This window comes from Octopus sinensis, linkage group LG8 (assembly GCF_006345805.1).
Source record: "Octopus sinensis linkage group LG8, ASM634580v1, whole genome shotgun sequence".
NCBI classification, from domain to species: domain Eukaryota; kingdom Metazoa; phylum Mollusca; class Cephalopoda; order Octopoda; family Octopodidae; genus Octopus; species Octopus sinensis.
In genome coordinates, this window is record NC_043004.1 from 6,272,336 (window position 1) to 6,299,533 (window position 27,198).

At 36.5% G+C, this 27,198-nt stretch overlaps 1 protein-coding gene across 11 annotated transcripts in view; it reads right to left on the reverse strand.

The window, feature by feature from the left end:
- Nucleotides 1-27,198, reverse strand: part of LOC115214989 (trafficking kinesin-binding protein 1) — a 257,960-nt gene that overhangs the window by 145,898 nt on the left and 84,864 nt on the right. The window contains exon 1 of one of the 11 annotated variants that reach the window (XM_029784097.2): nt 8,698-8,840. The exons of the other annotated variants lie outside the window; for them this stretch is intronic. The gene's annotated coding sequence lies outside the window, so the exon portion shown is untranslated. Of the gene's footprint in view, nt 1-8,697; nt 8,841-27,198 lie in introns of those variants that run through there. 11 annotated transcript variants of the gene reach the window in all.

A 27,198-nucleotide genomic window follows, 5' to 3' on the forward strand; every position in this document is an offset into this window, starting at 1 on the left:
AAATGTCAATGAGCTTAATAAACAGAATACACTATTTATGGAAAAGATCAAATTGTAATATTTTACTCTTAAGAAGCACAAAATGTGAAATCTTTAAGCAAAGAAATTTATCAATGGTTTTTAAATGATTTGATATTCTCTACAATATTCATCATTTTCCACAACATCAGTTCATTATTTCTAAATAGTACCCAAGCTGATAGCATTTTACCATCCCACTAGTAACTTAACAATTGAGTTAGTAATTATCATATAATTACTTTCATTAATGTTCAAATAATCATTTAAAATTATAATCACAAACATATTCAGCATTAATATAAACAACAATTGTCTATTAGACATACAATTATTTTGGTTAAAAATTGCTACACCCAAGTCATCAGCTAGTATCATTAGTTAACCGAATTTCTCTTTTTTTTTTACGTAAATTAGTAATTGATAAATTATTCATCAAAGCACAATGATAACTAAGGATTATGGGATTTAGTCACATTTTTGTATACATGTTAGTTTTCAGTGTTATCTATTGTCATAATTGGAGCATGTGGCTCAAGAGATATCCCAAGTATCAATGCACGAGAGATATTCAGTAGCTTACCATGGGTAGGATGTTAAAGATAGTTTTTAACCCACCATCATAAGCAATATGTATATAAACACATGAAAAGATTCATTAAATTACAGAGTACTTCTCCAGCCAACAACAGTGAACTATATTCTTCCATGGTACCTATTTACGGTGAAGCAGACTTGATCTTTGGAGAGATAAGGGTATTTGTCAGAAGACACAACACAGTTATGATAACAGATACAAACTATCAGCTCATCAGCTGACACCCTACTACCCACCCCATCCAGCAGCAAAGCTTGTTTTTGCACAGTTACTAAAATACCAGTAAAAAGTAAAATATTTAGTAAACAAATTGTTTAGATTTATCATAGCTTTCTTAATTCTAAAATAAGAAAAACAAAATGCATGAAGGTCAACCCTTTCATTTGTTTCTAGTTCGAGTTGGTTTACTAAATCAGGATATATATATATATATATATATATATAAAATCATCATCATCATTTAACGTCTGCTTTCCATGCTAGCATGGGTTGGACGATTTGACTGAGGACTGGTGAACCAGATGGCTGCACCAGGCTCCAATCTGATCTGGATGCCCTTCCTAACGCCACTGGCACGAGGGCCAGCCAGGCGGTACTGGCAACGGCCATGCTCAAATGGTGTTTTTTACGTGCCACCTGCACAGGAGCCAGTCCAGCGAAGGCTGACAACGACCTCACTCACACTCGGATGGTGCTCTTAGCGCTCCACTAGCATATATATATATATATATATATATATATATATTGGAGTATATGGTATGGCATACTGAGGTTCTTAGTCCTGACGATCTTGAACTAAGTACTTGTTACTCTTAAAAACAATTTTTTTTTTTTAAATGCTGTACAGCTGTACACATTTAAAAAAAAATTTTTATAGTTAGAAAGGATGTTGATAAACATCCTGGAACAGAAATAAATGACTCATTATAAATATTTTAGTTAGGCTACAACTACACTATATTATTGTTGTTGTTTACACTGGCATGTTTCTGAAGACAGGCTTTCGAGTTCATTTGTGCTACATTTCTGGGGAAAATATCCACTAATAATAATCAAGACCACACAAAGCAAAACATTACAAAATCCAGTTCTTGGTGTGGGGTAGGTTCATGTGCTTCTAACACTGAAAGCTATGCCAGTGGAGTGCAACTCCCTCCTATGCTGACCAGGTCAAAGGATAGAGGCCAGACTAAATTGAATCACCCTTTCTCAAAAGTGAAAATAGGTTTACATAGGACCAACTACTCTACCTAGAAAAAAAAATAATTACAGAAGCATTGTTGACAATTCAGAACCAACAAGACCTAAGAGAGGAAAGTTTTCCCTTAAGGATGAAATGGGAAGGACAATACAAGTAGTAGAGCTGAAAAAGCAAGGATCCAACTGGAGAAATGCAAAAAACATAGCCCAGAGCTGAGAACAGTGGAGAAAAGCTGATGACAGCCTATGCTCCATTGTTAGTGAAGGGCTTAAATAAGTAGTAATATGTCATATAAGATTTTAGAGATGAAATGCTAAGTAAGTCTAGCTTCTTATATAATATCCAACTGATTCATAAATTTGAATCTAGAATGAAATACAGTCTTTACCAGTCACCAACCTCATACAGTCATATATATCAACATACAGAGAGTTACACTGTACATTAATGGATAAAAAATGTGCTAAATGTACAGTAGAAAGAACACTCATCCTTATAAGATTGAAGAGCTGTACTGTCCTAAACTTGAGTCAGGAGCTTTTACAAGATGTATACATTTTGACAAGTTTTTGTTATAAAACAGGAAGATGCCCCCTTCCACTCACCAAATCAGACACAGTTTAAAGCACTTTAGTCTTTCCCCTCATTCAACTACATTCCACTAGGCAATTTCTTTCAGATTTAAACACTCAACATTAAGAGTACTCTTCATTTGATAGGTTAAAGAGATGTAACCTTTATCCCCCCTTTCCCTTTACATTTTCCTCTCATTTCTTTTCTCATTATTTATTCTTGCTTTTTCTCATATTTTCTCATAGAGTAACCATGTCATTTGAGCCTGAACTCTTGCCAAATCATCTACAGTATGTTCTGAGAGCTTGTCTGATAACTGCACTAACCAAACATGAAACTCAAAGTGGCTCACATATGACTCCTGTATTAATTAAATGATACTTATCTCTTGCTAGATAGAGTTCATTTTTACTGATCCTACCGACAAGCAAATAGTACACTCTGTGTGTGTGTGTTCACATGTTCAACTGTTAAAACAATTTGAATGTTAAATGTGTATAACAATAATAATGATAAATACCTTTACTGTAGTTATATACAATTACCATTTAGGAATTAATTAAATAACAATAACATTTGAAATAACTTCTTATAGAAATAGCTAATAACATTAAAATAGGTCTCCAGTAATTAACGTGCTTAAAGCTAATGAAGAATCAAAATTACAAAGGATCACAGCTGAAAAACATCTTAGAAATATAAAACTTTAATTAAGCTAAGAAACTATTTTGGGGGTGAGATTTCACTTAAGGAACAATGCTAAGAGATTGTCTTATATTTCACTTATTGGCTTTGATCCAAAAATAATATAGAATGTAATGCTGCCATAACTCTTCATCAATTGAACCAACTATATCTAACCTAAATATTCAACCTGTTTTATACTAAAACTGACCACATTAAACCTCTCATACTTACCCTACAATGTCATTCTAAAAATAAACAATCACATAGCATTAGAGTTATTTTCCTTGTCTTTATTATATATATATTTTTTTATTTTAGACATTCCATGGCGGTTTTTAACCTATTAATTACAAAGAATAATTTAAAAATTTCAACTCAGTATGTGAGATCCAACCATATAGGTACAATTATATATTATGAAAATTTAACAGCACAGAAATAGTAAGTTTTATACAAATATTTTACATGTTACGAGTGATCCAAAATTAATTAAAAAAAAAAAGAAATGTTTAATCAGCCCCACTCACTCAAGTAGAAGTACTAAAACATTAGTATAAATCCTATATAAATGGGATAGGCATATCTGTGTGGTTAAGAAGCTCACTTTGCAACCACACAGTTTCAGGTTCAGTCCCACTGCATGGCACTTAGGCCAGGTGTCTTCTACTATAACTTCTGGCCGACCAAAGCCTTCTGAGTGGATTTGGTAGACAGAAGTTGTGCGGAAACTTTCTTTCAGACTTATGTTTTTTACAGATGACATATATATATATATATATATATATATATATATACACACACACACACACACGTATGTGTGTGCCTGTGCTTGGCTTGTCCCCTATCACCATTTAACAACTGGTGTTTGTTTACGGCCCTCACTTAGTGGTTTGGCAAAAGAGGTCAGTAGAATAAGCACCAAATTTCAAGAAATAGGTTCTGGGGTCGATTTGTTTGATTAAATCTTTGAACACATTGCCATAGCATGGCCACAGTTCAACAATTGAAACAAGTAAAAGATTAAAAAATAAAGATAACAGAAATCTGTATTGAATTTATAGAAAATAACATTACTACAACTGCATGTGTGGGAATGGGGTGCTTGTGTGTGTGTGTTTTTAGAGATATTGTAACATAAATTGATTTATTTGAAGAATGGACTTATAAATGAAATGAAGTATTTCAAAACGACCTCCTATCTTCAATGGAAGGAAAAAGAGAAAAAACCTCTTTGATAAAGGTCATACATCATCATAAATATAGAGGCTTTTGTGTGATCATTTACAAAAAAGCATGCATTTAGTCGGAATTAATTATTAATTATAAGTATTAAAAGTCATTAAATGTTCCGTATTTTTAGAAATACTGTCGATGAGTGAAAATAAAATATCATCTGTACTTCAAAGAGGCCAAACTCAAAATAGTTCAAGTTACTAACAAATCCAACAGTCCATAAACACAAAATGATAGACAAGAGATGACTGGATCATGAATGCACATGGCCTAGTGGTTAGGGTTGTACTCGTGGTCATAAGATCATGGTTTCAATTCCCTGAAAGTAACTGGCCTTGTTCATAAATTAAGCTTCAGGTCAGCACCGATCAAATACACCTATGGTCCAAGTTATTTCAACAGCTGTTATCTCTCCCTTTCTTCAGGAATAGAGTATTTAGATGTGACGATGCATGCCCTGGTGATTAATAGCAACTCATGATTGCAAGATTGTAGCTTTGATTCCAAGACTAGGCAGGGTGTTGCATTATTACTCTAGTTCACTCAGCTGAAAATAAGTTCCAGCTATAACCAGGAAGTTAACACTACAACAGACCAGTGTCCTGTTCAAGAAGAGTAAGTGTTATAATCTTAGTCACTTATGTACCATGGGAGCCAGGTTAAGGTCCAGTTTTATGTGTCCTAAGACTTGAGACAGTTTCAAGACTAAGTCAAAGATGACTGGACACAGCTGACAAAAACTAACCAAAAGAGCAACAGTTCATAAAGTGCTGTCAGGCCAAGCATTGCGTTCTGTCTGTGACAAGGATTTTGAACACTAAACAGACCCAGTCAACCTAGTTGTAAACAAGAACCACAAGGTAGGAACATCTTGGCACTTCAAATAGTTATAACTCTATAAAACTGACAAGAACATTCACAAATGGTAAGCCACTCCAATTGATACCACTTATAACTGGGACATCCCTGATTGAGTAGACTTATAATTAAAGACATTCTAGCCATGACCACACATTTTCTCAACCAAAGTATTCTTTCTGATTATCTTATCCAATGCGTTCCTCTTTTCACAAGTTAAGAGTAATCTGAGGGAGATTTGGTTGCTGTTTCTAGCAAATCAAGCAATCGTATAAAGCACTCTTACTGAATGAATACGCCAAATGAAGACCAGTTCTTCAGCAGTATCCCAACAACCAATAGATTAATGGTTCTCCCTGACGATGGTCTATAACTAGAGTCTTCAGAGTTGCCAATTTTTTTTTCTATCTCTCTAAAATCAATAAAAACTCAACAAACATTTATGAAAATATCTGATGTAGAATTTTTGATGAGAGATAAAGTAGATAAAGATGAATGCATGTTACTACAGTTATTTCAGCCAGAACTATGAGCTGTTGGTAATAAATATGTAATTACATCTTATTTCAGTGTAAATAGTTGTTTTGCAATAAAGCCACATTTTAAAAGGACAAAAAAATTACTTGTGTTATGAAGTATTTATCTAATGACCAATGTGAATAAGACCAACAACCAGTTAGCAATAAAAAAAAAACAAAGTCTGCAATTCCCTTAACTGAATAATAATAATAATAATGATAATAATCCTTTTTACTAAAGGCACAAGAGGGAGGGGGCTAATCAATTATATCGACTCCCCCACTATTTTTAACTGGTACTTCTTTTATCAACCATGGAAGAATGAAAGGTAAAGTCAACCTCAGCAGAATTTTGAACTCAGAACGTAAAGACAAATGAAAAGCTACTAAACATTTATCCCAGTGTGCTAACAATTCTGCCAGCTCCCTGCCTTACAATAATAATAATAATAATAATCCTTTCTACTATAGGTACAAGGGATCGTCGATTACTTTGACTCCAGTACTTATTTCATCAATCTCAAAAGGATGAAAAGGTAAAGTCAACCTCAGTGGAATTTGAACTCAGAACCTAAAGATGAATGAACTGCTGCTAAGTATTTTCTCCAATGTGTGCTAACACTTCTACCAGTTAGCCATAATAATAATAATTTCTAATTTTAGCACAAGGCCAGCAATTTTGAGGGCAGGTGGAAATCATTTAGATTCCCTAGTGCTCTACTGGTATTTATTTTATTTACCCCAAAAGGATGAAAGACAAACTCAACCTCAAGAAATACCACAAAACATTTTGTCCGAACTGCTAATGAGTTTGCCATCATAATAATGATAATAATTCTTTCTACTATAGACAGGGGCCTGAAATTTGGTAGGGAGGGGCTAGTTGACTACATTAGCCCCAATGCTCTGTTGGAACTTTTTTTATTGATCCCAAAATGATGAAAGGCAAAGCCAGCATCGATAGCATTCGAATCAGAATGTAAAGAGTCACAAGAAATGCTGTTTAGCATTTTGTCCAACGTGCTAATGATTCTGCCAACATGATAAACAATAATAAGCCAAATATAAATTTTAATTTTGGCAGAGGGGCAAGTCGATTACATCAACCTCCAGTCTCCAACTGGTACTTATTTATCAATCTCTAAAGGATGAAAAGCAAAGTCAACTGCAACGGAATTTGCACTCAGAATGTATAAATGGACAAAATACCGCCAAGCATTTTGCCCGGCATGCTAACGATTATGTCAGCTCACCGCCTTAATAATAAGTCAGATATTATTATCAAAAATCACTTAGGAAAAACATGCCCCCTAACCACAGTAGATGATGATTATCTCTCAAAGAAATGGAGAAATTATTTAAATACAAAGATCTAAACAGAATTAACCAGAAAAAAAGAGTATGGAGACATAGTCCTTATAATGAAATGTGCCTTGGGAATTATTTAAAAAAGAGATGCAGACAAATATATAACCAAAACCTCAGCACTTACAAATAAGCACAATATACAAAACATAGCATCGTTTGACACTGCACACATTATGCGGAGTGCCATCAATGCAACAGAAAACACAAAAACCAAAACAAAACACTGCACACACCAAAAGTGCAGAGCTGCATTCAATAGTGCAATGAAAGCACACAATAAAAATAAGACTACTGAAAAATAATAATAGCATTAAAAACAATAATAGTAATAATAATTTGAATATATTTTTTTCAATAGAAACTAAATCTTTATTCTAAAAATAAGGATTTTTTTGTTTGTTTTTTCCCCAGAATTTTAGTGGTACTTATCGCTACCTACAAATGGATAGCAAACAAAATTGACTTTTAGTATGAATTGAACCTGCATCAGAGAGACCTTGTACTAATCATCATAGAGTATATGTCTAGTCCAAAATGGGGTAAAGCAAATTGCTTTGTAATCCTGAATGTCACCTCTTGTGAAGGTGGAAGATCATAAACAGATTGCCTCAGTAGCCTTATTGCCTTATTATTAGATATATCAGCAGATCCATCCCAAGGAACTGTCAAAGGTTGAGAATGATTTCAAAATAAATTTTCAAAGACAACAAATGTATCTTTATTTTTCATACAAATTACAGAGTTTTTTTTTTTTAAATAGAAATGCTGAAGTTCTACTTCTGCTAAATATAATAGTGATCATCAAATAAAGCAATCTACCAATCAGTATAATATTTTGATAATTACAAAAGGGAAGAAATTTTGCAAAAAAATTTTTTTTTTTAATGTAAAGGCAGCAGGTAAAAAATTTATTTTGTGCAATTATGGAAAATTATTTGAATTAAAATATTCTAGTTTAAAGAAAAATAAGTAAATAGTTAGGAAAATGCAGTTTATCTTTAAATGTCTCAATGAAAAAAATAAACAAAGCATTCTTTTACTCAAAGTGTAGGTTTCAGGAAGAAGTGTAGGTTTCTTAATCAAAAATATTTAACACAGCAACAGTGTCCCACATGCATGACTGACATTGAAGAAAGTTATATAACCCCCATGATAAAAATAAATATAATAAACAGCCTCACTACAAAACTACAGTAGCACACCACTCTCCAAAGGGCAGTGGTTGCAGTGATGTAGGCGGTGAGTAATACTATGCCAATGTACACAACGAGCACAAGCTAAGAGAAAGAAGCAGATCTGCACATATTTAAATATATGTCTGCTTGTTACAAAGGTCACTGGTGAAACAAAAAGAACCTGTTGTTCTCCTTGGATGTCCTTTCAGGTTATATAAAACGTGGATAGCTGCTTGCTTACTCATTAAAGCATAAATGAATCAGTTTGGTAGACTGACTGATAGTTTTGTTAGTACAGAAGAGGATGCAATTATTTGTTTTCTAGTGTTTTCTTTACCTAAATGTCATACTCTAATAATCTACACAGACAGCATCAACTAAAGAAGGCTTTGCAAAGATGCATTTTTTTTTTGTAATAAATATCAATATAAACTATCAAAATAGATGAGAAAAAAAAAACTTGATTACCTGATCCAGAAACAACATCACATATAGATAGATAGTCCACTAATAATAAATAGTAGCAGCACTAGTAGTCCTCTCAATGTAGCAGCAAGTGGAAGCTTGCTTCTGCAGTGCACTCACTCCCTCACTCATTCTCTATCAATAAAACAGAGGCTGACATATCAATATGTTGCCACAACATACAACAGCTGACTTGAAATTCTGCTGCTGCATGTACAATCTTCATCTGAGAGAAACAACATTCTTAAATAATTATAATTCAAAGAGAATCTTTCAACAAATATAAGAAAAAAAGGGAGACAAATACAAGGCTACAAAATCAAATGTCAATATTATTGATTTTGATTCTTTGACAAAGCATTTAGATTCCAGTCCAAAACAATATCAACAGCCCCATCAATGGGACAGTATTATTAATAAAAATAGAGCATTTATTCATTTCTCTTGATAGATGTCATACAAAGAAAACCATTTCACTTAAAAAAATATCTCAAGAGAATTGCCAAAGGGATCTGAAGGAAATATTATCTTCTTTAAAATTGCAAAGAAGGGAAGGAAAATTAATTGGTATAATAATAATAATGATTTCTTTATCTTTATTATTTATTAACAACAACAACTGGATCAATGATTCAATGAAGTTTTTCAAAATTGGGGTAATTTCCCAAAAATTTAGGAAAACAGAACTAATGAGGGTAGCTTCTATAAAGTTGGTCATTCAACCTGCTAGAAATAGTAGTCAAAAATCTCCAACAAATTGTGTTACTATCTTAAAAATAAGGATTTATAAGATAATAATATAAATGGTCAGAATACATAATCTTTATTTATCCCTGGGCATTAGTGTCTCGAGTTCTAAGACTCATAGGGGCCAGTTACGTAGTCTCCAAGGTGCATAAGGGACCAAGATCGCAATATTCAAGAATGCATTAACCAATATGGGAATTGAAACCACAATCTTGCAATCGTGAGTGCAACATCCTAATCACTAGGATATGTATCTTTACATCTAAATACTCAATTACTAGGGAAAAAGGAGGAGGGGGAGCCATAAGAATACTTCCAATCATATGTGGGTTTGATCGGCACTGACCTGAAGCTTAATTTATGAACAAGACCAACTATTTTGAGGGGAGGGATTAATTGATACCATTATTTGACTGGTACTTTATTTCATCAATGATGGAGGGATGAAAGCGGCGAACTGGCAGAAACGTTAATGCGATGAGCGAAATGCTTAGCAGTATTTCATCTGCCATTACATTCTGGTTTCAAATTCTGCCGAGGTCGACTTTGCCTTTCAACCTTTCGGGGTTGATAAATTAAGTACCAGTTACGCACTGGGGTCGATGTAATCAACTTAATCCCTTTGTCCTTGTTTGTCCCCTTTATGTTTAGCCCTTTGTGGGCAGTAAAGAAATAAGAAACAATGGAGGGATGAAAATTAAAGTTGATTCCATCAAGAATTGGATCCAGAACATAAACGAGCTGGAAGAAATACAAGACACACCAACAATTCTACCAGCTTGCTGCCACATTATGGAACTTAAAATAATGATTTCGACCTTCGGTAAAAGGCCAGCAGTTTTTGAGAGAAGGGAGCTAGTCAATTACACTAACCCCCAGCACTTGACTGGTACTTATTTCATTGACCCTGAAAGGGTGAAAAGTTGGCTTTGGTAGAATTTGAACTTAGAATCCAAAGACAGATGAAATGCTGCTAAGCATTTTGTCTAGCATGCAAATGATTCTGCCAGCTCACCATATAATAGCTACACAGAGCAGGAGTGGCTGTGTGGGAAGTAGCTTGCTTACCAATCACATGGTTCCAGGTTCAGTCCCACTGTGTGGCACCTTTGGTGAGTGTCTTCTACTATAGCCTTGGGCCAACCAAAGCTTTGTGAGTGGATTTGATAGACGGAAACTGAAAGAACTGTGTGTGTGTGTGTATATATATATATATATATATATATATATATATATATATGTTTGTGTTTGTCCCCCTACCATCACTTGAGAACCGATGTTGTGTTTATGTCCCTGTAACTTAGCGGATCGGCAAAAAAGACCGATAGAATAAGTGCTAGGCTTACAAAGAATAAGTCCTGGGGTCATTTTGTTCAACTAAAGGTGGTACTCCAGCATGGTTGCAGTCAAATGACTGAAACAAGTCAAAGAACAAAAGAAAAGAATACCAAACAATGTTTACACAACATATGACAAATTCATAATATAAGAAATGCTTTTGTATGTTTGAATTAATTTAAAGAATAGATGTTTTTGGTCCTTCACCCAATCTCCTCCTCAAATCACCCCCTTTCCCATCCATGCATCATCTCTCTCACTGCAACTCTTCTTCGATACCACTTTTCTTGCTAACGGAAATCATTTCACTTATTCTTTCTTCATCTATTATTAAAAACCGTTCCCTCTACGGACGTTTTACATAGATCACCCACTACCACCACTGAACCAACAAATTAACCACCGCCTCCACATGTCTTTCCCTTTCCTCCTGCAAAATGCCTGCCACCCTCTCCCCTGTCTCCGGCAACCTACCCAACCACATGTCATTTCCCCTCTCGTCCTCTTGTCTATTATGTCATTATTACCATCTAGTCTCTCCTTCCTCTTCCTGCTCTCTTCTGTATCCCACAACCTCCCCCCTATACCAGCCTGTGCATCATTGGTGATTCCTCCTTTCCTTTATCTATTATTACCAACATCCGCCCTTCAACATTATCCAATCTTTAGTTGCTACTTACCTCTCCTTTCTTTACCCATTTTCCCATCTCTCGCTACCCCATATACTCTCGAAAACCTCACTGATCAACACTCATAGTTCACCTGTCCCCATTCACTTCTACTCACCTCATACCTTGAGGCAGTACCTGGACACTGAATCACTATTGCTTATCTCTTTGCAGCTCCAACTGATCTCTCTCTCTCCTAAATGAGAGTAGCCGTGTAACTCCTCTACACCAAAAACCTGCTGTCCCTTTCCTTCATCTCCCAACACAAAGTTGCCTCCACTTCTCAAGGTCCATAGCCTAGCAGCCACATGGCCACCTCACTAGTTCTGGTGGCATAGAAAAGTATCTGGTGGTACCCTAAGGGTATCCAGTGGTATCCTTAGGAAGGGTATCTAACTGTAGAAACCCATATCAGGACAATTACCCCACCTCCATAGGACAATTCCCTCCGTCAATAATTACCTGCCTTGGTTAATTACCTCCTCTCCAATATATTAAGAAGTTTTAAATCATCTGTTGTCCTCAGGGCTAATTTCCTTGCGGGGGGGGGGGGGGGTTCCATGAGAGAGGGGGGGATAAATGTCCTAGATTCGTAGAAACCATGCCAAATCAGACACTTAAGCACAATACAGTCCTTGGACTTATCAGAACCTGTTAGATTGTCCAACCCATGCCAGAATGGAATGTAGATGTTAAATGAAGGGATTTGAACCACTAATCAGTCAACACATACAGTCATTAGACTGCAGACATGCTGGGGCATTGCCATAAAGAGTTAGTTGAAAAAAATTGACCCCAGTACGTTTTTTTTTTTAATTTATAAGCCTGGCACTTATTCTATTGTTCCTTCTTGTTGAATTGCTAAGTTATGGAGATGTAAACAAACCAACACCAGTTGTCAAGTGATGATAAAGACAAGCACAATGGTGTACACACACACACACACACACAGATCTATGCATAAATATATACAACAGGCTTCATTCAGTTTCCATACACCAAATCCACTCAGAAGGCTTTAGCCAGCTCAAGACTATAGTAGAAGACACTTGCCCAAGGTGCCACACAGTGGGACTGAAGCCGGAACCATGTGGTTGGGAAGCAAACTTCTTACCATGCAGCCACGCCTACACATGACTGTTTTTTTTTTTTATTATTTACATTGTCTAATGTGGTACTGAAAACTATAGGTCTTCTCCAATCAGATTTTATTATAAAATCTAATTACTTGTGAGAATCAGTTGTGTAAATCATACAAGTAGTCTTCAGAATTTAATGTTGATTTTACAAAGCTACCACAGATTAGGCAGATGTATTTCTGCTATCAAGAAAATGATAGATGAGAATAATTTTATACTTGTAATTCAGATTTACTCGTTTTTTCTTGTCTACCACTTTATAGTGACATATATCACTTATAATTACAAACATTTAGGATTTTACTACAAAATTGCAATAATGTGGATTTTAAGAATGATCATTTATCATCGCCGTCATCATAACATCCACTTTTCTATGTTTGTATAGGTTGGACAAAATTTTGTTGAGGCGAATTCTTTTTCAGAAGGATACTCTTCCTGTCACTGACCCTCAGTTGTTTCCAAGCAAGATAATATTTATCCATAACCAGACAGGCTTTCACAGAAGAATGGAAATGAAAGAGACATGACAGTAACACACATGCATAAATATATACATTACAGGATCTGTGGACTTCTTTACAAATCATTGGCAGGACTTAAAATGACACATTCGACATAGGCATTATGACTGACAAAGAAAGAGTAGGTTGTTGGATCCTCATACATCAAAACTGATGGGAGAGTCCATCATTATATATACATATATATATATATATATATATAGAGAGAGAGAGAGAGAGAGAGAGAGGAACTATATGTGAATAAATTATGAGTTTGAAGAAATTGATTATTAAATATGGAAGCGGGCTTGAGAAAACAATTTTACTTTAACATCTATTTTTTTTTTTTTATTTCTACACTGCATTCGACAAGTTAAATGTAATTATATAAAAAACATATTAATCACTAAATATTTTATACTGCGTGCCATCATTGGTTTAACATTCATTTGTATTAGGTTGAAAAAGTTACATGTTGTATTTATTTATGTATATGTGGTACTTCATTTGTAGTATTTGATTTTTTAAGATCTAGTCCAGTGCTTCAGGATTGTAATGATGTGATTATTTATTTTTAGAATGACATTGTACGGAAGGTGTGAGAGACCGGATCTAGTCAGTTTGAGCATAAAACAAGTAGAATTTTGACTGTATTCTTTATTTTTTCCACTTGTGCCAGAGGCACTGTAAAATGTCATGATTGATGCCCTTCCTCCACAGACTAAAAGATATACTCTTTACTCTTTTACTTGTTTCAGTCATTTGACTGTGGCCATGCTGGAGTACTGCCTTTAGTCGAGCAAATCGACCCCAGCACTTATTCTTTGTAAGCCTAGTATTTATTCTATCAGTCACTTTTGCCAAACCGCTAGGTTACGGTGATGTAAACACACCAGCATCGGTTGTCAAACGATGTTGGGGGGACAAACACAGACACAAAAACACACACACATATATACGACGGGCTTCTTTCAGTTTCCATCTACCAAATCCACTCACAAGGCTTTGATCGGCCTAAGGCTATAGTAGAAAGCACTTGCCCAAGGTGCCACACAGTGGGACCGAACCCGGAACCATGTGGTTGGTAAGCAAGCTACTTACCACACAGCCACTTCTGCACCTATATATTAAAAAATACCATTACAATGACTGATGCCTCTAATGACCAGCCCTTGTTTTATATCAGTTGCAGTCTAACTATTTCATCTAGCAAATACATACAATAAAACAATGAAAAGGCATGACAGTGGTCAATCAACCTGCCAGAAATAGCAGCCAAATTCCTCAAACCATATTGCTGTGGTCAAAACATTGGATAATGTAGTCTGAGAAACTATATCTAAAACGAAAATGGTGCTTCGATTATAAAGTTTGCTTGACTCAGCTGACCTAGAGTTAAACAACATGATCAGATCAAACTCAGATCCAATATTCCATTAGCATAAAATGTAATACTGTATCCAACTTACATCAATTTATTTTTCTTCATTATCATTTACTATCATTTTCCTATATTGACAGCTCTACAGTATAACATATTACCACTCCTCTCAATAATGAGTCATCTTGTCTATGATGACCAACATTCTTAATTCACCACTCCTTTACATATCTTCTAGGCTAAAAATTCTTTTAGACACTTTTTCCATTCAGCCAACAGGCTGTGAATTTGTATCACATGTCTCTACTGATATAGATATCTCTCTACTGATATAGTTATCTCTCACAAGACCTTTATTTACCAACTACTTTTTAAGCTCCTTTCTTCCCTGCAACACCTCCATTGGTACATCCAGAATATTACAATGAAAAGATAGGGTATAGTTGTTTGAATATTGGTAATTTGGCATAGCTGACTGGACACTGAACCCGTTTTGGTAACAGTATTTCTTGGCATTGTGGAGGCGCGTGGCTTAGTGGTTAGGGTGTTGAACACATGATCATAAGGTTGTGGTTTCGACTCCTGGGCCGGGCGATGTGTTGTGTTCTTGAGCAAAACACTTCATTTCACATTGCTCCAGTCCACTCAGCTGGCAAAAATGAGTAATCCTGTGACAGACCAGTGTCCCGTCTAGGTGGGGAATTTCTACGCCACTGAAACCAGCCCTTATGAGCCTGGCATGGCTTGAGAAGGAACATTTATTAATTTTTTTATTTCTTGGCATTTAAGGCCAGCATGTACAAATGTAAGCATGCAGAGTGAAGCTGCTTGGCACAGATTGACCTTGAACTCTGCTGTACATGCACACTAAGTTTTAACATTCTAGCTCACTTCTGCTGTTTACAGCAGTGCTTGAAAGGAACATGTGTAGTGTGCAATCGTCACATTGACTATGACTCTGCATCAAATTTTGCCAAAAGCTTGGCAATACCTGGTGAGAGGCCTATGCAAAGTTGCAGAAGTGTACAGGGAGGCATGTATGAGCCAAAAAAATGTCAACAGTGACAATGTTCTAGGAGACCTGCAACCAACAGAACTGAGAAAAACATCACAGATGTGCATGCAGCTGTGAGGGGAAATCACCGAATCACTATCCGTGAGTTATCAGAGGACGTGCAGATTAGTTACAGTTCAGTCCATAATCACTGAAAATTTGGGTACGAGACATGTGTCTGCCAAGTTTGTGCCAAAATTGCTTTCAGCTGACAATATACCTGCCCATTCAGTGCAGCTTGTGCAACAGATTTTGGCTAGGTACAGCATTCCCCCAGGTCTTGCCCCTTGCAACTTTTTCCTCTTTCCCAAAAAAAAATCCCACTTGAAAGGAAGAAGATTTCAGGATGTCAAGGAAATCAAAGTTAATGTGATAAGGCAGCTGCTGACTTTCTCAGAAAACGAGTTCCAGGAATGCTTCCATAAATGGAAATAGCAGTGGATTAAGTGTGTGGCTTCTGAAGGGGACTTCTCTAATGCAAATTAAATGTCAAATTGGTATGTGTTGTAGTTTTGTTTCTATAGCACCAGTCCAGATACTTCTTGATCAGACCTCGTATATATATATATATATATATATATATATACACACACACACACACACACCACACACATAGTGGAAGACATTACAGCTTATTAGTCAAACACGATTGACAAACATTTTTCTCCTCATACACAGAGAAATATGTTCATACGCATACATAAAGAGAGGAAGGGAGAGGGAAGAAGAGCATAAAAGACAATGAGTAAAACAACATTAAGAACATCTGATAAGTCACTGTTGAATAATACCAAATAAGCAAAGTTAAATGGCTGTACCAAAACACCTCATACTCTATCCAGAAGATCCTACAACACACATCACTTCTGCTGCCACATGTTATCCATATTTAGAGTCCAAGTCTCACAACAGTAAATGTGCTTCTTACACACATTTCACTTCCACTGTTAGAGAGTTATTCCCATGTCCAACAGTTCAGACTAATTATACTCCATTTTGATCCAGAGCAGGCCAAAGCACATTGTACACTCAGACATGCAGCAGTTGGTTGTATGAGTATCCATTTTATTCTCCATTCTGCTTTTTTATATGGCCAAAGGCAATCAGGGGTGGAGGGATATCAGTGAATATTGTTGAAGCAGATGCCATTATGAAACTACAAACTCAGATTTTCAGAATTTATCAAAGATGATTTCGCAAAGCAGCAACGAGAGCTAGTAACTATCAATATTTAATGCATGTATATAAAGATACAGGCATGGTTATGTGGTCAAGAATTTGCTTCCAAACCACATGGTTTTGAGTTCACTGAGGTACAACTTAAGCATGTGTCTTCTACTTAGTCCCAGGTCAAACAAAGCTTTGTGAGTGGATTTGATAGATGGAAACTGAAAGAAGCTCACTGTATATGCATCATCATCATTTAGCATTCATTTTCCATGATGATGATGATACATATGTGTGAGTGTGTTTGTGTCTCCTTGTCTTGACATCACATGACAGTTGTGAGTATCACTGTCATACAAGCAGTGTCACTCCTTTCCAATATTCTGTGAAAACCTGTCTAGTGGGGGGGGGGGGATATTACTTTGCATAGAAAAAAGTAATGTTTGGTGACAAGAAGGGCATCCAACCATAGAAAATCTACCTCAAGAAATTCCATCCATCTCATGCAAGCATGATGATGATAAAATATCTGTATCAATATATTCAATAGCTCTCCAACTATCTTCAAATGTTCAAGTAGGTTTATTGGTTTTCGATTCATTAACTCCTGCTCTAATTTCTCAGTAGTTTCTATAAGTTATTTTTACGTTGGCTCAACTTAAGATCAAGTATATCATTTATACAAGTTAATTCCTTTTCTATGTAATGACAACATTAAAAACAATTTTTCAATAGCTAAATTTTGCTTTATAAACCAGAATAGATCACACAGCTTCTTGTTCATCTTTAACATAAAAGATATCAAAAAGATTGTATTATCTGCTTTCTCTTCTCTCTAGCTAAAAATGGTATTCTAGTTGTTGCCAAATCTCTAAATATATAATTTACACTGACCAACTTCTTCTATACCATTCAAGTCTGCTTTAGTCTGGGAGAAACTACTTACTGCATGAGAGGAGAAAGCGATATATGATTTTATTTTTTTTTTTGTTTGTTGCTCTCTTTTACTTGTTTCAGTCATTTGACTGCAGCCATGCTGGAGCACCGACTTTAGTCGAGCAAATCAACCCCAGGACTCATTCTTTGTAAGCCTAGTACTTATTTTATTGGTCTCTTTTGCCGAACCGCTAAGTTATGTGGACATAAACACACCAGCATCGGTTGTCAAGCGATGTTGGGGGGACAAACACAGACACACAATGATGATGATATATACATATATACAGTGGGCTTCTTTCAGTTTCCGTCTACCAAATCCACTCACAAGGCTTTGGTCGACCTGAGGCTACAGTAGAAGATACTTGCCCAAAGTGCCACGTAGTGGGACTGAACCCAGAACCATGTAGTTGGTAAGCAAGCTACTTAACACACAGCCACTCCTACGCTTCAATAATTTATCTTAAGGCTTTTTCTTCAATGAAATTACTATCAACCAAAACAGTTATATACTGTTCGTTTTGCTTTAACTAGTGATGTTTATTACAGTTTTCCCCAATATTCATGTTATTTTTAAATACATATAATACATTTTGGCTTTCTCTCAAATTATTTATATTAATAATAAAAGCATAAATAAGATGGCTAATTGGCAGAATAATTAGAGCCTGAGAAAAAATGTATAGCTGTATTTCTTCCAGCTCTTTATGTTTTGAGTTCAAATTCCACTGAGGTCAACTTTGCATTTCATCCCTTTCAAGCTCGATAAAATAAGTACCAGTCAAACATTGGAGAAAACATTTGAAACAATACTGATTTCAAATTTTGGCACAAGGCCAGCAATTTCAGGGGAGGGAACTGGTTGATTAAAGTGACACCAGTACTCAACTGGCACTTATAATATTATTGACCCTGACAGGACGAAAGACAAAGTCGACTTTGGTGGAATTTGAACTCAGACAGACACAATCCCAGTAAACGTTTCACTGGGCATGCTTACAATTTTACCAGCTCACCACCTTAACACCTGAAATGATATTAAATACACAAATTCAATTTTAGTAATTTTTTTTTAATAATAATCTCCAAAGTAAGTTTAAATTTTAAATTGTAAAAAGAAAATGCTTCCAGAGGAAAATTGATATGCTTCACAAGAAAAACGAAGGATATAAGTCATAAGAATCAATACTGTCTACATTATTAAACAGTTTCAGCATTCATGACTGCTTATCGGAATATTGTTCAAGAAATAGTATTAATATTTCAGAAGTTAATTAGTTGTTTTATATACACTAGTATCATGGAAACTACAAAAAACAAGCACAATAGCTGGCACAATTTCAGGAATTATGGTTTTATCAAAGAGTCTAAATTAAACCAACCAACGCAAAAATATTAGTCAGCATATTTCTAAAATGTAAGAAAATATGGTTTAACCATTTTTTAAAAATTTGATTCCGGTTGAAATACAGGATCTTTATTTATTCCATTTAATTTTTAAAATCATCTTTTATTTGTTTGTCACTGGACTGTGGCCATGCTGGGGCACTACTTTGAAGAATTTTTAGTCAAATGAATCCTGGGTACTTTTTTGTTGTTGTTTAAACCTGGTACTTCTAGCAATTTCTTTTACTGAACCATTAAGTTACAGGGACGTAAACACACCAACACTGGTTGCCAAGTGGTGATAGGAGACAAACACATGCACACACACACATACACACATGTGACAGGCTTCTTTCAGTTTCTGTCCACCAAACCACTAACAAGGCTTTGGTTAGTCCAAGTCTACAATAGAAGATACTTGCCCAAGGTGCCACCAGTTGAACTGAATCCAGAACTATGTGGTTAGGAAGCAAGATTCTTACCACAGTCATGCCTGCACCTACGAATGTGGAATTTACTAAAATAAAGGAGCGGCTGTGTGGTAAGTAGGTTGCTTACCAACAACATGGTTCCGGGTTCAGTCCCACTGAGTGACACCTTGGGCAACTGCCTTCTACTATAGCCTCGGGCCAACCAAAGCTTTGTGAGTGGATTTGGTTGATGAAAACTGAAAGAAGCCTGTCGCATATATGTATATATATGTGTGTGTGTGTGTGTGTGTGTGTGTGTGTGTTTGCCCCCCACCCAACATTGCTTGACAACCGATGCTGGTGTGCTTACGTCCACGTAACTTAGTGGTTCGGCAAAAGAGACTGATAGAATAAGTACTAGGCTTACAAAGAATAAGTCCTGGGGTCGATTTCCTCAACTAAAGGCGGTGTTCCAGCATAGCCGCAGCCAAATGGCTGAAACAAGTAAAAGAGTAAAACAGAGTATAATCAAGCTATTTTCGAAACAAGTTAACATGAAATTTCAATGGAAGTCAAAGTCTAGAAGTTACAGTATTATATTTAATCTTAATTACAGTTGTTTCAACACAAAGGGAAATACACTTCATGAACATAAATAATCATCATCCTCATTATTATTGAACATCCATTTTCCATGCTGGCATGGGTTGGATGGTTTGACAGGAGCTGACACACCAAGCTCTACTGTCTGCTTTGGCATAGTTTCTACAGCTGGACGCTCTTCTTGATGCCAATTTCTTTTTTTGCACCCTTTTCAAGCCTAGCCAGCCTCATGGGCCCAGTTTCTGTGGCGCATGTGTCCCCCCCCCCCCAGTCCATCGTAGCATTACTCAAGAAACAGGAAAAGAGAGTTGTGATGAAAGAGTACAACAGGGATTGCCACCACCTCCTGCCGGAGCAATGTGGAGCTTTTAGGTGTTTTTGCTCAATAAACACACACAACGCCCGGTCTGGGAATCGAAACTGCAATCCTTCGACCGTGAGTCCGCTGCCCCAACCACTGGGCCATTGCGCCTCCACTCTTGATGCCAATATTCAAATATAAATGATTTTATAATATAATAATATGTGTGACATTGTTTATTGAAAACTGAGTTAGCACAAGTTGCTAATTGTTTTTCATTGTGGTTACTTGTGTCTCCATTCTTTGAACGTGGAAACCAGGAATGAGAAACTCAAAATAGCAACTCACAGAGTCAGCTCTGCCTAACAGTATTGAGTACTTTTTCTATTCAAATGCAATTCACACCAATGTGAAATCACCATGCATGAATGAATATGTACACATGTGTAAAATATCTACGAGGGATGTTCAGTAATGCCTCTGACCCACTTGTAGTTGTTTGATCTTGCTGAAATTTTGCATGTGCAATTATTTATATCTTTATAGATTACGTGGCAAATTACAGCTCTGAACTAATTGTGGTTTCTGATTTACAGGTGTTTGAACTGAGTCAAGTGTGAAATGGAGCCTGTTGAGTGTCGAGCAGTGATCCGGGTTTTTGTATTTGAAAGGACGCACACCACGGGAGACTTTTGATGAAATGAAAGTAACTTATGGTGATGATGCCCCATCATATGACCTTGTAAAACGCTGGCATCGTGAATTCAAACATGGTCGGAACTCTGTGGAAACAGCCCTCAGATCTGGTCACCCTCCTTCTGCCATTGATGAGGCATCTGTTCGTCAAGTTAAGGCTGCCATTTTGGAAGATCGACGCATAACTATTCGCCAAATAGCCCATGAGGTCAAGATTAGTACCGGGTCTGTGGAAACTATCATTCATGACCATTTGCATATGCAAAAGGTGTCTGCCAGATGGATTCCGAGGTTGCTCACACCTTTCCAGAAGCAAGAACGCGTCTGGAGATGTGCCAAGAAGATGAGTCAAAATTTTTCAAAAGACTGATTACACAGGATGAAACCTGGGTCCATCACCATGATCCAGAGACCAAAGCCCAGTCAATGCAGTGGAAACACCGTGACTCACCTCCTCCAAAGAAGACAAGGGTGCAGCCCTCCGCTGGCAAGGTCATGCTCACAGTCTTCTGGGACCAGGACAGAATAGTGATGACAGATTTCCTGGCAAAGGGTACCACAATTACAGGAGCCTATTATGTTTCACTTTTGAGGAAATTAAGAGAAGCTATCAAAATCAAGAGGCGGGGCAAGATCAGCAAAGCATCCTCCTCCTGCAGGACAACTCGATGGTCGCCAGATCAGAAGCACAGGCGTGCGGCTATGAACTCCTCCCCCAACCCCCTACTCTCCTGACCTTGCACCCTCGGATTTTCACCTCTTCCCAGCCATAAAGTTGTTTTTGAAAGGAAAGTGTTTCCCACATGATGCAGCCTTGATTTCCGAAGTCAGGTCGTGGTTGGAGGACCAAGCTGGGGTCTTCTACAAAAACGGTCTCTAGAGCTGCATCAAACGATGGAAGAAATGCGTAACTCTGGGTGGTTCCTATATAAAAGAAGACTAATAACTGTGCCAAGTGTCGTTGCTCTACTGCTATGGAAAGTGGGTCAGGGGCATTACTTATTGAATGCCCCTCGTAATTACACTGTCTAACATGATTTTTGTCCTTGCGTAGCAACTGTTATTTCCTATTTGCTTACCCTTAGAAAGTATGAAAAATTGCTTTTTGTTAAATTTATTCAAACCCCAAAGAATCCCTCTCAACACATAGCTATAATGCTCCTCCACCATTCCTGCTCATGAACAGAGATGCACATATTGTCAACCACCAAAAGTCATGCTCAAGTGCTTAAGGTCAACAAATCTGTGGTATTGAATATTTGTAGAACATTTGCTATAATTATTTCTGTTTCAGCAACTCAGCACTGAATCTGTCTGAAATATAATGGAAAATAGGTCAGTTTCAAAACATTGATGTCCAGGTCACAGAAGCAAAGCTTGAAGGGAATGGTAGTCATTTCCTTTGATTTCTAGATAGAAGCAAATAGGAAATAACACTAACTGACCAAAGACAAAAAAATAAAAATTTTGTTACAGTATTATAGATTAAAAACAAAAGTATTCAGTCTGCTTTGAACCATTACAAAACAAAGAGGAGACACATACACTTGCTATTAAATTAAAAAAAGGGATAATTTGATAGGAAATAAGTGTTTAGCTTCAGTATTTTATAATTTTACTTTTGCTCTTATGACAGTCTGATATTTGATTCCGTTCTCCGGAATCCTAAAGTACTTCCGGCAATACCATCCATTTTTTTTCATCTTACCAAACAACTTGACATTTTGCAACCAAAATTCAACAGCTATCTGTACTCAAGGCTAACATGTGCCCTTAAATTTAAGAAAGAATTATCATCAATTATATCAGCCCTAGTAATTCACTGTACTTTATCAACCTTGGATTATGCAGTCCACTGGGCTCAGTCCTTTATTTTCTAATCAATGATCTCATGCTTTATTATGCATGAAATCATTGATTCAGTAGTTATGATACAGTAATTTCCTGGAATGTGTGAGTGGAAGTGAAGGAATTGTATACTTTGTTGCATATTTTAATAAAAGTTTGTAGCTAATACTAAAATGACATGTTAAATAAAATTAAATTTAATTTCTTGCAGCAATGTTGGTAAGATGTCTTTAAATATGAGACAAAAAAAAATGTGAATTGACAAACACTAAGACATATTATTTTATAAAACGAAGATTTGCCTAACTTCTCTTACTTACAAAGTGGAATGCCTTACAACATACTTTCTGGTAAGATTTTCTTACTACATACCAAATTAACAATGCATCATCACGATTTAATGTCCATGCTCGCATGGGTTGGACAGTTTGACATGGAGCTTGGCGGCCAGGGAGCTGTCTAGACTCCAGTTGCCTGTTGTGGCATGGTTTTTATGGCTGGATGCCCTTCCTAACATCAACCACTTCACAGAGTGTGCTGGGTGCTTTTTACGTGCCACCAGCATGCGTGTGTCTACGCAGCACTGTCACGGGTGCATTTTATGTGGCACCGTCACTTGTAAAGGAGAAGCCTGTATATATGGGTAACAGCAATTTTACTTAGCTTGGGGTGTCTTCTCAAATACAGCAAATCGCATTATACAAAAACTGTTAAAAAACGATCCAATTATTCCCACAGCCCACTGTAAAAAAAAAAGAATCTAAACTTGCTTTGGATACTGCACATCTTCAAATTTAGCTAATTAAAACAATGGCAGCAAAAAAAAAAAAAAATTCAAGCAATTAATAACTTCCATGCCATTTAGATAAACCATTTTGACAACTAAAATATATTAAATCACATTTATATATATAATAGCCTTTATTAGAACACAAACACATTTTGTTTGCCTCGTGTCATAGGTTATAAGTAAATAATAATGTAAATGAATTTTATATAAATACCTACTCTTTTAAAACTGTTATGCTCTTGCTTAATGATTGAAAGCAAAGAATGATTTATATTTAGATTCAGGGTTAGACAAGAACAAATTCAAAGCCACAATACTTTCATACTGAAACTTGAGCCACCACAATTGCCTATTTGAAGTAAATATACAAAATATTGAGACATGAAAACTATTTTAAATTAATCCTCTCTTCTAAAATAACCAATGACAATGAAAATAAACTCTATAACAACTCACTCTGGCTGACTGGCTGTGTGTGGGGGGGGGCTGGAGGAAATAGTGTTGTAGTTGATCAGGTCAGTTTCATCAAACAGTCTTCCAGCTGTGACTACCTGGTCATTTTATATGGTAGTCTGGATTACATTATCCAATGTCTCCTGCCCTCTTTCAAATGTTAGGGTGTGATTTGAGACAGAACTGGTTGTTATATCTAGCAGCTGACAAAGAGACCATCATTCAAGTGTGACCTCATTGAATGGACATGTTAATTTTAATTGTATTTCATCATCATCATTGTTTAATGTCCGTTTTCCATGCTGGCATAGGTTGGATGGTTTGACTAAAGTCTAGAAAGCCAGTGGCCACAGGCACAGGAGCCAGTCAGGCAGGCTTGGCACCAATCATGTTCGGATAGTGCTTTTAACATGACACTGACACGGGAGCCAGTCAGGGGGCACTGGCATTGGCCATGTTCGGATGGTGCTTTAGAAGTTTGTGCGAGTTAAATTCAAGTGGTTGAATCCTTAAATGCTACCATTTATTGAGCTACTTATACATACAGGCTTCAACATAGTTTCCAAGTATCAAATTCACTTACAAGGCAATGGTCAGCCTGGAACTATAGTAGAAGATACTTGGCCAAGGTGCCATGCAGTGAGACTGAACTTGAAATCACATGGTTGCTAAGTTTTTTCATAAATATATCAATATATGTACAGTCCCCCCCCCCTCCATTTATTCTTCTGAGATTTTAATCAAAAGGATTGAGATCACACTCTGCACAGTCTTAATAGCAGCAGCTGCTAGGTGCTATTTCAAACCTCTTACATTCTGTTCATTCAAAGAATTTTTATTCACTAACAAATTAATCTCAACCATATTCACTTTAAAGCCACTTAAATCCCTTCTTCAAAGCTTGAAAATGTTTTCTGTATTCTTCAGTTAAATTAACAGAAGAGGTTAATTCAAGGACACAATATCTTAATGAATATAACTGTACAATATAATGTGTAAGTGAGAAGTGACAGAACATTGAACACTTAACAAGAAAGCAAATTAATCTAAGATACGTCATCATCCAGTGTTTTAAATCCGGGTTTTGTCCCCGTTAATGGGGGTGGCCAGATCTACCTCAATGCCATAGCAACTGAGGCAGGCAGTTGCAGCCTAGCCCAACCTTTGGGCTGGCTGGTGCCCATTCTCCCTAGCAAACATGAGGCATTTCTGGAGCTGGATATTTTCTATGGGGTGCATGCCCTTGCTTACCCCCAACCTCAGTTTCTAGACAGGAGTGATCCTGAAACCAAGACTTCTACCATGATCTTTAAGAAACGTGGTGGATTTAAATTTTTAACACTTTCAAGAAACTGACAGCCCTTACACATTCCCATATAAATTCAACATAACCACCTAAAACTTTTTATACAAATCTACCAAACAGACTAATTATACATCATTACTATAGAACAGGGGTCGGAGAACTTTTTTAACCAATTACTCCAAAATATATTTATTTATGCCGACGTCACCCCTTGGTTTGAAAGGAAGAAAATCATACATTCTTTGAATTCAAAAGGTTTATTGAATCAATTTATATGAATCCATTACATTGGACAGATGCAGGGTTGCCAGAAGAGAAATTTCTGTCATTACAAGGAAAACGGATTTTTATATAATTTTACTTATGTCTAATGAGTCCCCATTACCCACAAGAATTTCATTTTTACCCCACTTGGGGTAATTTACCCTGGTTTGCTGACCCCTGCTATAGCACATCATTACTATGGTAAAAATATAATTTAGAAAACAAAGCGCAAGAAACTATAAATGGTTTTATATCGAAATCTGGAAGATTGGATATTATTTAATGATAATGGCTTCAATTTTTAGCACAGGGCTAGCAATTTTAGGGGAAGGAGGTATGTCAGTGATATTGACCCCTGTGCTTGAGTGATACTTTCTTTTTTTTATCACCCCCCCCCCTCCCACCGAGAGGATGAAAGGCAAAGCCAACATTCGTGCCATTTGAACTCAGCATGTTGGGTAAAATGCTTAGTGACGTTTTCCCAGCTCTTTATGTTCTAACAATTCTGCCATCTTGCCACCTTTTCTTCATTATCATCCTTGTTTAACGTCTGCTTTCCATGCTGGCATAGGTTGGATGGTTTGACTGAGGGCTAGCGAGCCAGGAGGCTCCAATCTGATCTGGAAATGTTTCTGCAGCTGGATGCCCTTTCTAACGCCAACCACTCCAAAAGAGTAGTGGGTGCTTTTTATGTGTCACCAGCACAGGAGTCAGTCAGTGGGCACTGGCATCAAACACATTCAGATGGTACATTTTACGTGCCACCAGCATGGAAGCCAGTCGGGTGGCACTAGCCATGGCTACGATTTCAATTTTACTTGACTCAACAGATCTTCTCAAACATATCATATCGCTCGATGCTGCAAGGGTACTTTTAAAAGGGCTGATCATGCAACACTGGCATCGGCCAAGGCTGCAATCTCACTTTACTTGTTGATAATGGTAATGAGAATGAAGATAATGATTAAGCTGATAATAATGGTAATGAGAATGATGATGACGCTTAGATTTTAGATTTTAATTGAATTTTTATGCCTGAGAGTGAGTCTAAAATGTAAGATAAAATTCAAAGTCAACATGAATATTCAAGGATGTAAATGTGACCTTATCTACATTTAAAGCAGGAGGGAAAAAGATAAAACTTATGATGCTCTGGCTATGACCATACCATTTTTTTTTTGGAGGGTGGGCATCGTGTATCTAGGGCTTTGTTATCCAATTTGTATTTTCATTTTCAAGAAAGTAGAGTGTGATTTGAGGGACATTTGAATGCTAGTTGTAGCAGGTTGAGCAACAATCATCTTGGAAGCATTGTGTTTTCAACCTGAAGTATCATCATGCAGTTTTTCCTATAGAAGACCCAAACATTATTTAAATTTCAAAAGGCAATCTTTTCTGATATAATTATTTATGAGATGTCAACAAAGCAAGCCAGTAAGAGTGCTGCTGGCTTGAAAGAAAGGTTGAAAAAAATCATTGACATACTACTTAACATTATCTATTAGTGACAGAAC